The sequence below is a fragment of the Podarcis filfolensis genome, assembly GCF_964270895.1.
Source record: "Podarcis filfolensis genome assembly, chromosome: 14".
NCBI classification, from domain to species: Eukaryota; Metazoa; Chordata; class Lepidosauria; order Squamata; family Lacertidae; genus Podarcis; species Podarcis filfolensis.
In genome coordinates this window covers 25,096,023-25,106,335 of record NC_139616.1, presented here as the reverse complement: position 1 = coordinate 25,106,335, position 10,313 = coordinate 25,096,023, and the positions used below count along the sequence as shown (strand labels likewise).

Sequence of the window (10,313 nt, the reverse complement as noted above, 5' to 3'; positions counted from 1 at the left end):
AAGGCCACACCTACTCTCTTCACAGCCATCCTCTGTTTGGGTGTTTTTGCCAGGTTGGACTGTGCCTTTGCACACTGAGAGTGCCTCTTGCTTGTCTGGATGGAGGCTAGAGACCAGTGTGTGAATGTGTGTAAAAACTAGCCTACAGTAAAAAGGTACAATTTGTTGATCCACCCACTTTGCCTTTGGCCACACCCATCACTGGCATATGGCCCTTGGGAGGTTGCCCAGAAGAGAACATGGCCTTCAGGTGGAAAATAGTTCCCCAGCTCTGCCAAGGTGGAAGATAGAGAGAGGTGTGCTTGCGTAGAAACTCCCCTACTGTCCAAAGGTTAAATTTGCATTTGTTGCTCCACCCACCTTTACCTCTGGCCCCTCCCACCACTGGCACCATGCAGCCCCTGGGAGGTTGCCCAGAGGGGAATTTGGCCATCAGACTGAAAAATGGTTTTCTGCCCGAGATGTAAGTGAAGCCAGTTGGCAAAACAAAGCACATACTCTCAACACCTATCTACTGCCCTCCATGTGACATCTAAGAAAGCCATCCAAATACAGAATTTTGCCCCGTTCCTCCACGGTCATGCCACCCAGATTTCTAGGTTGGCTGGCCATCATACCATTTTATTTAGGCTAAGATACCGAAACCACAAGGACGGCCCTCCAGTGGAGGGAGCCCTGTTGCATAAACAATACTTTCGAGAGAATAAGCAAGGTTCTGTGTTGCCGTGACCCACTCCAGAGCCAATAAATTACATCTACGCTAATAAATCGCTCAAGAAAGAACACTCTTGTTCCATTAGAAGAATGGCGCTCAACTCTGACCCCAAAAGGAGTAATCGTATTACAGTATTAATAAAACAAACTCCATCCGATATGTTATTTTCCTTCCAGGAGAACATGCACTCTCGGTCCTTCACGGAGGGGAGGAAGGAGTAACAATTCCCCAGTTAGCCGCGTCAGGAAAAATGCATAAAATGCACCACTACAGCTGACAGGGAGAGCAGAGAAAATGATTTATAGGGTAAACTCGTAACGCTTTCAAGTCACATTCCTCCTGCCCACACAGCCCTGCTCTCCTTGCTGCAAGAGAGCCCGTTTCTCAGGGTGTACGATGAAATTTAAGATTACTTTTAATTACAGAGGGTGTGGGAGAATGTTTTCATGGGAGACAAATGCATCTTCTGCTTCTGAACTCTGTTGATTTAAGAGGCTCACAGCAAAACACAAATAAACCAATTTATTGGCATGGGGGCATAACACAGCAGACGGCCTCAGCGCTTCAGATTTACATATATTTTCTTTAGGAGTTTGGCCTCTGGGCTCATTATAATTGGGCACTGTGGAGTGCTTGTAGAAGAAAGGTTATTTTGACTTTTCTCCTTCGAAACCCCGGTTTATGGATCCGACACTGCAAATGGGATGCAGGTGAGATGGCCAACTTGCCTTTCCCCATTCCACAAGCTGACAGAAGATCCAGGGCCCCTCCAGACATCCTCTTTACGGCCCATTCATGTTGATTTCTGCTCACGGTGCTCTTGAGGCAGTCAAACAAGACCCCCTTTTCAACACTGTTTGCCCTTGCAAAAGTTCTGGGGTGGTCGCATAACTTCCTGCTGAAATCCTGTAACTTTTTGTACTGTGCATGTTCTGGTTTAGTTTTGTCCGGATAGCAGTAATGTGACAGAAGTGGGGCAGCATCACAGGACAATGAATAAAGCAGTATAAGCCCACCAGTTTATTGCATCAAGACTGTTATGTACTGAAGTTCTCACCCTGGGCCAGCAGGGGGATACTGTAGATAGTTTTCACTCAGGTCCACATATGCAAATAACGGATTGAAAGTGATGTTCAGTGATTGGATAGTTACAGAAAGTTGTTCCTGTTGCGTTGTAGTGGAGCTCTATATAAGCAGGCTGGCTGAACCCTTCAGTTCAGTTCTGTTCTGGGTCTGTGAATAAATAAGAGCTGTTTGAAGAATCGCTGTGTCGTCTGATATGTTCACCCACAACTTAACAAAGACTATGTTGAATAAACTAATGGAAGAGCCCTCCCTGTACACATCCTTCTTTGATAGTGGTAGAGCACCTTCTTTGCATGCAGAAGGTCCCAGGTCCAATCCCCAGCATCTCCAGGTAAAGTTGGGAGAGACCCCAGTCTGACACCCAGGAGGCCTGCTGCCAGTCAGTGTGGACAGTACTGATTAGCTAAGAAGAAGGCCTAGCTAAGAATAAGGCAGCTTCCTATGTCCCACTTACAGAGCAACAGAAAAGAGGAAGCACATCACCAGGTACAGGTCTGTATAACATTTTCATATGCTAATGTATGTGCAAATATAGATATATAGCTATATATCTGAAAGCAACATAAATAAATAATACAAATAAGGACTATCATTGAGATAGAAATACCAAAAATACGTCAGCAGGGTGTGGAGGCAGACTTTAACCAGATGATGTGTCTGCTGCCCAAGTGGCCACTGTTCACTGTATGCAATGCTGTTTCTGTTCTGCTGCAGTTCATCTCTCACCAAAAACTATGCCATCCGTCTCGCTTCTCACTGTGGCAAAATTACATTGTTTGTATAATTTACGTTTATCGGGACATGGGATGAATAAGCGAGCGTTGGCAATTGCTGCTCCCATTTCCCCTTCCACAGGGAATTCTCTGACCTCTCCGTCACTGATAACAACTTCAAACCCACACCCACCTCTCTGCTGGTCTCCCTTCTTAATGTTCATTGTCCTTGAAGTGGGCTTGGACCACACACTTTGGAGTACAGTGGTACCTCGGGTTACAGACACTTCAGGTTACAGACTCCACTAACCCAGAAATAGTACCTCGGGTTAAGAACTTTGCTTCAGGGTGAGAACAGAAATCGCACGGCAGTGGCACGGCGCAGCAGCAGCGGGAGGCCCCATTAGCTAAAGTTGTACCTCAGGTTAAGAACAGTTTCAGGTTAAGAATGGACCTCCTGAACGAATTAAGTTCTTAACCCGAGGTACCACTGTATATGGAACAAATCCTCCTTGGTGTTCTTCCTGCTTGCCTTCTCCAGAGTGACCCTGGGAGCCAATCCTCCAAGGCTGAATCCCCTCTTTTCACTCAGATTGGCTCCAATCAGCACAAAGGGCAAGAAGACTTCTTCTTAGTCTTCTGCTGATTGAGTGACTCTAGGATGCTGGATGACAAGAGACCCTGCTGCAGAAATAGTAATAGGTGTCTGCTCCCCACCCCCGTATCCTTGGGCCACTAAATATTGGGTACTGGACCACCCAGGTTTGGTATTTGTTCCTTACAAATGGCATTCTGGTGTTCTCTTGAACAAAGGCTCCATGCCATGGAAACATTGCTTCCCTTGTTCTTCTTAAGGCCAAGTTCATCTACAAGTCAGGGTGAAGGCGGCTTTGGCCATCGAAAGCCAAGACACTCTGACGATGCTCTGGATGACCCAAAGGACCTTCTCTTCCTTGCCAAACAACCTGCCAAGTCAACACCACATCTCTGTGAGAAAGCTGCCATTTCCCATGATATACAGGCAACGATTCTCTCTCTTACTGGCAAGATCACTGGAAAATTGCAAAACATTTTCACTTAAAAGAGGCGTTTCAGCCTGCTTCTTTACAGGAATGTGTGGGGGAAAGACCCAAAAAAACAGCTGGAAAGATTCCGTGGACCTTTTGTGTTCATAATGCCATTTAAAAAAGGAAGATATATCTAAAGTATAAGGAGATAAGGAAGAGGCACAGTTACATTCTAATGTGATCTGCATAAGTAGGGAAAGTGGGAGCTTTCAGGACCTTAAGGGGGGCGGGAATCCCTGGCCACAGTCAAATGAGTGGGAGCTGCATTAAAGCACTGACACTCAGGGATTGTTTATTATTTCCCTTGCGCAATCAGCATGCATGACAGAATGATAAGGGAAGGACACAGATTCCCTGCCTCAGGGACCTTACAATCAAAATCTCAGCAGAAAGGAAGGCAAAGGGAAGAAAGGAAGAGGCAAGGGTATAAAGGGCAGGTCAATATGTACCAATCCAGCTTCAGCCAGCATGGCCCAGCGGTCAGGTACAACAGGGACTGCGGTGCAGCAACATGTCATGGGGAACAGATTGGGTATCCCTGCACGAGCCCATGACAAGTTGGCCATGTGCACACAACAATTTGTTGATGGTGTGTGAGAAAGGTCGTGAGTGGCAGAAAGGCACGGCAAAGAGTGTGTGTGTAATAAGGAAGCCGCAGAAGGCGGCTCACATTATAAGTCTTGTACATTTTTATATCAGCTTAACTGTTGTGCATTCTCCCAAAGGATCCTGGGAACTGTCATTTGGCAAAGGTGCCGAGAATTTATCTGCTGGCGATCCCTGGCTTCCCTCCGCTTTGGAGAACTACAGCTCCCAGGGTGCCCTGGGGTGGCCATTAAAGCCTGTGAGCCAGTGTGGTGTAGTGGTTAAGAGCGGTAGTCTTGTAATCTGGGGGACTGGGTTCGCGTCTCCGCTCCTCCACATGCAGCTGCTGGGTGACCTTGGGCTAGTCACACTTCTCTGAAGTCTCTCAGCCTCACTCACCTCACAGAGTGTTTGTTGTGGGGGAGGAAGGGAAAGGAGAATGTTAGCCGCTTTGAGACTCCTTCAGGTAGTGATAAAGCGGGATATCAAATCCAAACTCTTCTTCTTCTCTTCTTAAGTAGTGCTATGCAGATATGCCCATGAAAGTGTTACACACAGAGAGAGACACACACACACACACACACTGGATCTGTAGAGTGGAAGGTGCCAGCTGGCCACCCTCCAGATTCTTACAACGCAAAGCCCTTTAAATTGTGCTTGGCTGTGGTTTTTAGGAGGGTGCCTTGTCTTGAACAATCAGAGGATGGTGAAGGATCCACCATCCCTCTTGGCAGCCTTCCCCCTCTCCTCCAGGACTTATCACCCGTGTATGATTAATTGTGTTTTCTTTTTATGTCTGATTTGCATTTTTCCAACTTTGACTTCCTGCCGTGGTTGATCCCGCCCCGCCCAAGGGTAGGCCTCTCACTGATCAGGTGTAAACCTTAAGAGTGTTAAGAAAAAGAAGTCCCTGCTTATAATAGCATGTTACTTCTGCTGGGGACGAGCTGGATGGATCATACATGATGACTAGGCATTTAAGCTTAAATCTAAGCTACAAACTGATTTCAGTTTTAATTCAGTGTCATTTTCACGGCTTCCCCTAAAGCATCCTGGATACTGTCATTAAAGAATGATAAAGAGCAATACATAGTAAAAAGGCTTGACAGTGATAGCTACCATATTTTTCTGTGTATAAGACACCCTCATATATAAGATGCCCATTTTTTTAAAATCAAAATTAAGAAAATGCACTATGCACTATCCATGTATAAGACAACACCTTATTTTAAACTTCAAAAATTTAGGAAAAAATATAGTCTTATACACTGAAAAATAAAGCATATGGCTAGTGTGAGTTTTGGGGCTTTGTTCACAGACACAAATGGAGGACTCAGTGCATTCAACAACATCCAAGTGTTGGCAGAAATTGTTCTCTCCACCTCAGAAAGACTTGTTTGTAACTATCACAACAAACTGGGTGAAGTCATGCCAAAGTCACATTTCGGTTTGCCTTCTTGGTTCAAAATGGCAACTGGAATCCCAATGTCAATGAACACTGCTGTCCGCACCTTGGAAACTCTTGTGCCAAGTTTGAAACTGGAACAGTTTGGATCCGTCACACCAAAAATTGGACAACATCATGCTAAAGTCACGTTTCAGAGCACCATCTTGATTCAAAATGGCAGCCAGCATCCCAACATCAATGAAAACCGCCACCTCCCATTTCAGGAACCGCTGTGCCAAGTTTGGTGATGATATCCTGAGACACATCCAAATGCAGAGCGAACGATCGGTTTCTCAAAATAAACAGTCGATTTTGAGGGGTCAGCAAGAAGAAGACTGATGGCATTTCCCCAGTCTTTACTTCCCATTTGCCTTATCTGCCGGGGGGGGGGGGAGAACACCCTATCTTTTGCATGTCCTCAACATGCTACCTTTCCTCTTTATGGTTTTTTCCGCAGGTGTTTTGTGGCTCTCAACAGATCATTAACAAAGTCATCTCACTTGATAACGTCAAGAGCCAGCCAGATCAAAGCCGCAGCTGATCTTGCAACCAGTAAACTTGACTTTCTCCACTGTAATTTCTCTAATGGCTCAGCAAGAAGCTCCGAGGGTTGATTGCTTTCCAGCCGTGGCGCCAGATTCTGAGCCCTCATTAACTTCTGCACCAAGGTTTGTGCAACCCAGGAGTTAATAATGACTCTGAATTAACATGGGCTTGGCATTGCTCCAGGTGAGATGTTGCGGTGTGATGGGCTGCACCCAGCCACACAATGGCTGCAGTGCATTTTTAAAGGAATCTTCTGAATGCCCTGCAAGCCCCACCCTAACCCCTTTGGCCATCCTGCAATTGCAGGGTGATTTGGAGTTATCCCTAAGCAGGGCAATAGAATCTGCACCAGGTTTCCCCCTGGTGGCTTGGAAGGAGGCGAGAGATTCCTGTGCGGAAATCCAAAGCACATTTTAAAAATAAATGCAGATGTTTGTCTGAAGTTTCCCCCATGCAAGTTTTTACGCAGCTTTTCATTCTTGGAGCTGCTTTTGTATGCTGCTTTTTGGGCTGGAGGAAGGGGAGTTCGTGCTTTTATTCTAGGCTGTATCTGCATTTTATTGCTTATGCAAACCACTCAAAATATATGGCTGGATGAGGGTGTGTGTATATATAACTGTAGTAAACAAATTTGACTCGTGGCACCACACCCTACAGGAGGAATGGGGAACCTCTGGCCTTCCAGAAAGGTTCTGAACTCCATCCCCCATCAGTCCCAGCAGGCATGGCCAATGGCAAGGGATGATGGGATCTGCAGTCTTCCAACTTCTGGAGGGCCAAAGATTACCTCAACCCATGCCCTACAGAATATCACAGGGCGACAATCTGAAAATGGGTATTTTCTGCTATTACATTGGTATCTTAGGTTACCAACTTCAGAGAAGAAGAAGAAGAAGAAGAAGAAGAAGAAGAAGAAGAAGAAGAGGAGGAGGAGGAGGAGGAGTTTGGATTTGATATCCCGCCTTTCACTCCCCTTCAGGAGTCTCAAAGCGGCTAACATTCTCCTTTCCCTTCCTCCCCCACAACAAACTCTCTGTGAGGTGAGTGGGGCTGAGAGACTTCAAAGAAGTGTGACTGGCCCAAGGTCACCCAGCAGCTGCAGGTGGAGGAGCGGAGACGCGAACCCAGTCCCCCAGATTACAAGACTACCGCTCTTAACCACTACACCACACAGAGGAGGGATTTGCTCAGAAGTTGACCAGCCAAGTGGGGCAGAGGCATCATGCTAGCTTCCAGGCAGGTGAGCAGCTGTTGCTTCCTGAGATGGTGAGGGATGACACCACATGGGAGGTCAGCATGGTACAAACAAGCCAACAGGAGCACCATGCTGGCTACGCTGCTGAGTTTGCACTGCACCAACCTCCTCACCACAACGCCCCTCCCTTCTCCCTCCCAGTGAGCAGCAGTGACCTGCCTGCTGAGAAGCAAGAGCAGCATACTGGGAAGTGTAGTTTGTTAAGGGTACTGAGAGTTGTTCTTCACAGAGCTACAATTCCCAGAGTGATTTAACAGTCATTTCTTGTTGTAGGGCAATGTAGCTATGCAAAGGGAATAGGAATGTCTTAACAACTCTACACCCTTAAACTATACTTCCTAGGAAGGCATGACTGTTCAAAGTGTTGTAATAGTGCTTTAAGTTTATGGTGCAGACGGGGCCCAAGGTATTGGCACCCATTGTCGCGCACCAGCTTTCCTCATGACTTCTTGACAACGGGTGCTCTCACCAGCCCTTTGCGGCCCTGCCAGGGTGGCGGTGGTGCCCGCTGCCTCTTTATTTGGGGCGAGGCTGACTCCGAGGGCAGTGCTCTGTTTCCTCAGCTGGAGAGAGCATTGTGTGGAAAATGTCACACAACCGCTCTCCTGCGCAACCGAGCAAGCGGCGGCTTCATTAAGATCCATGCGTAATGAGCACATCGTTCCCGTAGGACCTGCCCAACGTAGGAGAGGCTGCCAGGCAAAACCCTCCTTGAAGGAAACCAGACTTGACTGTAATTTAATGGAGTAGCAGCTTTGCATTCTTGGAGCGTTAAATAACCAGGAGAAATGATCATAAATTGATCAAGCCGGAGTGTGTAGATTTTCCCCTCCCCTTTTAAGCGCTTTATGGTGCCAGAGCTGCTTATAGAGTGAGCAGAACAAGATCTCCGGGAATGGTAGAATGCAGCGAAGCCCAGGAGTTTACATAATCCTAAATGTCAGATGGAAAATCAGTTAAAGGAGGAGGGACCCTCCGCCTCACACATGCAAGCGCGCGCGCACACACACACACACACACACACACACACACAGTGGAGATTCCATTTGGCCCAACTACCACTCCTTTTAAGGAATGTATGGGAGGCAATAGCCCTGGGGCAAGGTATCAAGGCTACAAGTGCGAGCTGGAAAGGCCCCACTTCAAATTTCTTCTCAGGCCATAAACTCACTAGGTTTCAGATGGGAAACCTAAGCCCCAGGGGCCATTTATGACCCTCCATGCCTCTCATCCCTCTTCCCAGACACACCCACTTTTCACAGGCTGCCCCCTCACTAGCCCTGCTTTGTACTTCAAGTATTGCTTGCCTGGATGGAGGACAGAGAGGGTGTGTTGTGTGTTTGTTTAAAAAACTCTGGCGTGTGGGCTGGAATTGTTGGGATGCGATTAGATGCTCAGACAGGATATGTTTATTAGATGTTATCTTTCCTCCCTCAGGTTTGCGAGTCCAGCAGAGTGCATCCCTTTGCAGCTTAAAATGGAAGCTAAGATAGGCTAGTTTCGTTTATCCAGGATGTTTTCGGACAGACTGTATTTTCCTGGTATTCCTCATCCCCCCCCCCCGTAAAATAATAACCAACAACCAGAATTGTTAAAAGGTAAAAATAACATATACTCACTCACAATGCTTCTTGAAGAGTAACAGAAGCAGCAGCTGTGTTCAGACAGGCTTAAAACATTAATTCGGTTACAAAGACTTACTTAAGTCTGGCTTAAAAATGAAGTTTGGGCCTGGAGCTCAGACACATAGATGCATCCACACTGCTAGCATGGTGCATAAGAGCAGAAAAAGGATGTGCTCAGGCAGGAAGAAGCATATATAGTGACAATCACTTCCTGTCAGGGCAACGAGGGGAGTGTTCTCATCGGGTTCTCTCTAGGAAGCTTACAGGAAAACTCTGTGAGCCTCAGCCCCTTAATGCACCTATCTGGCAAAACATGAATTGTTGGTTTGACTGCCTTTAAACATCCCACAGGAATGTGACCTACTGTACCAAGGCAAACAGAACTTCACTCTGTCCCCTTTTCTTCCAGCCCCACCCACAACTGGCATGTGGCCCCCAGAAGGGAGGGAATGTGGCCTTTGAACAGAAAATGGATCCCCAACTTGGAATTTCAAGGGCCACTTGGGCAAATTGGTTAACCTTTCCTGGAGTTTAACCACCCTTTTGTTTGTTGACTTACAAAAACCCTAGCATTATTATTATTATTATTATTATTTGTTACATTTATATACTGTCCTTCATCATTAGATCTCAGGGCGGTTCACAGAAGAACATACAAAATTAAAAAAAAATCAATTAAATAATTAGAATAAAACAGCAAAGCAATAACCACCACCACCCTTCCCACTCACACATTTAAAAGGTTGTAGAATTTTAATCAGCCAAAGGCCTGGTTGAAGAGGAATGCTTTTGCCCGGCGCCTAAAAATATATAATGAAGGCACCAGGTGAACCTCCCTGGAGAGAGCATTCCACAAATGGGGAGCCACTGCAGAAAAGGCCCGTTCTTTGGTTGCTATCTTCATGTGAAGGGCCTCAAATGATGAACGCAGAGTCCAGGGCGGTTTGTATGGGAGAGTGGTCCTTGAGGGAGGGAGATCAGACGCTACCTGGCTTCCCTCCCTGCCCCACCTCTCCTGTTTCTTTGTAGATGGAGGAATAGTTTTCCATAATCTGAAGTAAATGGCAAGCAGTTTGTATCATGGTGTGTGTGTGTCAGAGGGGTGAGAGTGCATGTAGAAACGAGATCACCCTACAAAAGGTCGCATTCACACTCATTGTTCTGTCCATTTTTTGCCTCTGCCCCCACCCTCCACTGGAAAGCAACCTGTCCAAAAGGAATGCAAGCCCACAACCTGGGGTGTGGGGAGATTCCTCACATCTGGCTTCCTGGAA

General features: G+C 46.6%; 1 long non-coding RNA gene across 2 annotated transcripts; it reads right to left on the bottom strand.

Moving 5' to 3' along the window:
- Positions 1–1,222: 1,222 nt before the first annotated feature.
- LOC310749809 lies at positions 1,223–9,528 on the bottom strand. Of its 2 annotated transcripts, none has more exons than XR_014541808.1 (2): positions 9,034–9,528; positions 1,223–2,557 (listed from the first exon to the last, which is right to left on the bottom strand). It is a non-coding gene; the product is annotated as an uncharacterized lncRNA (long non-coding RNA). The 2 variants fall into 2 exon arrangements; XR_014541809.1 differs by having other exon boundaries at positions 1,223–1,948.
- Positions 9,529–10,313: the final 785 nt, after the last annotated feature.